The sequence below is a fragment of the Chrysochloris asiatica genome, unplaced genomic scaffold (assembly GCF_000296735.1).
Source record: "Chrysochloris asiatica unplaced genomic scaffold, ChrAsi1.0 scaffold00058, whole genome shotgun sequence".
In the NCBI taxonomy this organism is placed as follows: Eukaryota; Metazoa; Chordata; class Mammalia; order Afrosoricida; family Chrysochloridae; genus Chrysochloris; species Chrysochloris asiatica.
This window is the reverse complement of record NW_006408576.1, coordinates 6,598,502-6,603,381: the sequence shown is the minus strand read 5'-3', so window position 1 is coordinate 6,603,381 and position 4,880 is coordinate 6,598,502. Positions and strand designations below refer to the sequence as shown.

The following is a 4,880-nucleotide window of genomic DNA, read 5'->3' as shown; positions in this document are numbered from 1 at the left end:
GCCACTTTATTGACCCTGTGATCCTTTTTCCTCCCATCATAAAGTAGTCTCCATTGGCTCTCATCTCTCTCTTCTTCCACTCCAGCCAGAGCAGCAGGAATGACTGAAAATAAAAATGAATTGTGGATTATGAAGAAAAAGGAAAATAGTAAAGTAGGAGAAAGAGAAAGCGAAGAAGAGGAGGAGAAGGAGGATGAAAAGGACATGGGTAGAGATACGATCAAAGGACTGTTGATTCTGAGTCTACAGGAAAAGCACTGGAAGAAAAAGGAGCTGAGAGAAGGTAAGGATGCCAGGCACTACAAACAGAAGCTCTGGGAAGGATTATAACCCTATGTCTTTGAAAAGCATCTGATGGAAGAACATGACTTGTCTGGTTGGAGTTTTAATAGGGGCCAGGGGAAGGGGGTGCATATCCTGCTGCCACTTGCTATTTGATAAGTTTGGATGAGGAAAACAAAAATACCTGGGTGGCACTCCAGCTTGTGACTTCTATTAAAGGCTTCCCCTTCTCCTAAAGTTGTTCATCACTGAGACCTGTCCACTGTTTCTCTAAAAATGTTCTGTTTTTCCACCCTACCACCTCTTTCTCTACCTCACCACCCATCCACCTTGTGCCTGGATAAGTGCAACAACTTACCAGCTATCCTTGTTGTTCTAAGTGGACTCTGCATCCCTTACTTTTATTATTCTTCCTCTTAAAATGCTGATTTTATTACACTCTTACCCTGTTCAACCACTGACAGCTTGGGCTTTTTCTGCTTGGTTGGTGAAAGAGTTAGTTGAAGAATGCACTAGGAAATGGAGGAAGCTGTGCACAGTTTTTCATACTTCATGAAGTCTAGAACTTCCTTCAAGAATACTTATGGGATTTTTGTGTCAATTCCTAAACAAATGGGCATCCATTGTTCCTTGCTTCAGTATTCTGCCAATATATTGGGACATAACTACTTACTGTTGTTACTTCTACTGCTTCTGTTTTGGTTAATTACATGTTTTGCTTGGTCTTTGAGTGTCTGTTCAGAGTTTCTTCTGCCTAATGGCTTCCATTCACAACTGAACCAATAAATAACATCATTATAAATGGAGAAAAACTTGAAGTTGTCAAAGATTTCCTTTTGTTCAGATCCATAATCAACACTCATGGAAGCATCATTCAAGAAATCAAGTAACATATTGCATTAGGCAAATCTGCTGCAAAAGACATCTTTCAAGTGTCAAACAGCAAATATGTCAGTTTGAGGACTAATGTGCACTTGACCCAAGTATTTTCATTTACGTTATATGCATGTGAAAGTTGGACAATGAATAAGGAAGATCATAGAAGAATGAATGCATTTGAATCATGTTGTTGGCAAAGAATATTGAAAATGCCATAGACTTCCAGAAAAACAAACAAATCTGTCTTGGAAGAAATACAGTCAGAATGTTCCTTAGAAACAAGAATGGGGTGATTTTGTCTCTCAGATTTTGGATGTGTTGTAAGGAGGGACTAGTCCCTGGAGAACAATAGTATGCTCTGTAGAGTGGAGGCTCAGAGAAAAAGAGGAAGACCCCAATGAGATGAATTGACACAGTGGCGGCAACAATGGGCTCAAACATGACAAAAGTTAGGAGGATGGTGTAGGTCTGAGAAGTGTTTCTTCTGTTATACATAGGGTCACTGTGAGTCAGAACTGACTAGATGGCACCTAACAGCAACAACAAAAACAATGATTCCTGTGTATTTTCTTTTGATAATTTCTGCCTGCTATCAACTAGTCTACCTTCAACCCCCTAAGAGAAAATACCTCTTGATTCAGTTTTTCCGCCAGGTTGGCCATACTATTGGACAGAAGATTCACACAGCACACAATTGCAACAGCTTCCAGTGCACTTAGTATAGAATTCAGTTGTCACACCATGGCCCAGAAGGCTCTGAATGGTTGGCCCCTACCTTCTTCAGCAGCCCCATCTCCTGCTACTATGGCCCAGCTCACTTGATTGGCCTCTTTCAGTTATTCAAGCATGAGACATTCTTTCCCTCTCTGGTCTCCCATATGCCTTCCTACAGAGGGCACTTCTCTTGCGTCCTGTCCCTGTGACCTTTGTGGCTCTGTGTCTTTCCTGAATGCCACCCTCTCAGAGAGATCTCCCCTAAATATTCAGACTCTCTCATAGCACCCTTCTCACTTCCTTCAAGGCTTTTGCCATCTTCTGTATGTATTGGTTTGTGGACTGAGAGAAGTCTATGAGAGAAGGAAACATGTCTTTTTAGTTTAACTAAATACAAACTCACCACCATCAAGTCAATTTGAACTCTTAGCAACCCCATAGGACAGAGAAGAGCTGCTCTATAGGGTTTCTGAGATTGTACATCTTTATGTGAGCATACAGCCTTATCTTTCTCTCATGAAGCATCTGGTGGGTTTGATCTGATGACCTTGCAGTTAGCAGTTCAATGTTTAACTCAGTATACCATCAGGGCTCCTTTGTCAAATATATAGTACTTACTAAATACTTGTTGAGAAAATGAATGAATTAGTGTTGGGAAGCTTGCACAGATAGGCCTGTCTTTGTTCTGGGCTGAGGTGGGGGACCATGTGGTCAGCTTCCTCAGAACATAGCAACCAGTACACAGTGGACCACTTCTGATGTACAAAAAAATGTGGGGAACCTATATTTCAAGGAAAACTGAAAAGTTGGTTACAGATTCACAGTGCTTTATTTGTAGTTCCAAAATCTCAAAACTCTGAATATGAAATTTGTTCACTGCCCAGAGGTATGTTGTTGAGTCAGTTCAGACTCATAGCAACCCTGTATGGGGTTTCTGAGGAGCAGCTGGTAAGCTTGAATCACCGACTTTGCAGTTCAAATCAACTTTGCAGTCCAGCGCAATAACCCACAGTACCACACCATGGCCCTGCCCCAAGTTATAGTCCTTCTTTATCCCACTTATGACTATTATTATATTTCATTGCATAAATATTCATATGGTGGTTACAGAGTACCACACTAGATCCTACTGACTACATAATACATTGTATTACTATAAAATTCACAGAATATGTATCACATTGACTCTCAAAAATCTAAGCAATTCTTAATTTTGAAGCATACTTGCCCTAGGGATTTTAGATATTATTGGTCATCCAAACTTACTTTTTACTATTACCCAAAATATACTCTTTTATCTAGTCAAATGGATCTCCTCTCTCTTTTCTCCGTTCCATTTCTGCCTTCCTAACTTTCATCATGCTTTCCCCCTCATTTCTTTCCACTCATTTGAAGTCTATCCATTCTTTAAGGACAAACTCAGATCTCGCCTCTTTCATGAAAGTTTTCTTCAGTTATTGCAGATCTCTCCCTCTCTTGAAGTTATACTATACTTAAAATTAGTTTTATATCTTTTAGTACTAATTATAGCAGAATGTTTCTTGTATAATATATCTCTTCATAGATTTGCAGCTCAATTCAGTAAACATTTATTGAACTCTTTAAAGGTCTATGAGGATAGAAAGATGAATATTCACTTATTAAAGGTAAGGAACTCATAATGGTTGAAGGTACTCCATAAACATGAAGACATTGGAGCCAAAGCACTTTACTTATGAATGTTCAGTTAATTTATTGTTAAAGGGATAATCCTAATATCTATGTCACAGGATTATTTTTAGGGTTAAATTAATTTATGCATATGACACACTTATTGTTGATATAAATGTTGGTGATCATTTAATAGGAACAGATATGTATATGCCTATTTTAAAATATTTTTAAACAAAAGAGATCAGAAATCATCTAAGTACTCAAAAAAGCAATGAAGGCCAGGAAGGTAAATGAGCTTCTAGTTTACCCTAGACTTCCTGACAGCCAGAGCTAAAAAGAAAGGAAGATGAGTAGAGAACGTTCAACGCGTATTCGATCTTGTAAGAGGAACAGCAGCTATGCAAAGGATTCTACTTCTGAGTGTAAGTGAGTACTGAAGTACAGATCTAGGCTCCATGTAGTAGTGATTAAGGAGAAAGCACAGAAGAGCCATCATTTTTATAGGGGAGACATGTATAGGAGAAAGGTCTGGAAAGGTCCAATGTAGTGGCTTATAATTAATTCAATAGTCAGTGGGCAGCTCAGGGAGGTCTGGCACCAGGGGGTGGTACATTTGGAGCCGTACTATAGAAAGATGATTTTGTCATCAGTTTGGAAATGAACCCTTTTTGGAGGCAGGATGCACTTCTTAACGCTTGTTTTATGACCCAGGCATATAAAAGCCAAAAACGTAACTAGTTACTGTCAAGTCAATTCTGATTCACGATGACCCCATGTAGGCAGAGTAGTAGAATTGCTCCATAGGGTTTTCAAGACTGACCTTTCAGAAGCAGATTTCCAGACCCTTCATATGAGGTTCCTCTGGGTGAGTGTGAATCACCATTCTTTTAGTAGGCTTAAACAATTGCACTACTCAGAGAACTTTTTGAGGCACAAAGAGGGTAGCCTTTAAATACTTACTGACCTAGTGGGTACTTCAGCTTCTACGGCCTGTTTCATAGTTTCTTCCCACCCAGGTTTTTGTGTGTGCTGTTTTCTTTTATTTGGAATGTTTTCCCTTTGCTTTTTGCTTGGTTCATTACATTCAACTTCCATGACTCAGTTTCACTTCTCAGAGAATCTAAGGTAGTTCTTCATTGGTCGTCTCTCTTAGTGCTTTCTTTTCCTTCATAGCACTTACCTAACTTGAAATTTATTAAATTTTAATGTTGTGACTCTTTCTCTCACCAGACTGTGAATGTCATAAAGGCAGAAGGTATGTTTGTTCTTGTCTTTGCAGTATCCTGGACACCTAGCTTTGTTGTTGTTGTTGTTGTTAAGTGCCGTGGAGTGGGTTCCGACTCATAGCGACC

At 39.4% G+C, this 4,880-nt stretch overlaps 1 pseudogene; it reads left to right on the top strand.

Moving 5' to 3' along the window:
- The first annotated feature begins 204 nt into the window (after positions 1-204).
- Positions 205-4,880, top strand: part of LOC102841347 — a 109,520-nt pseudogene continuing 104,844 nt past the window's right edge.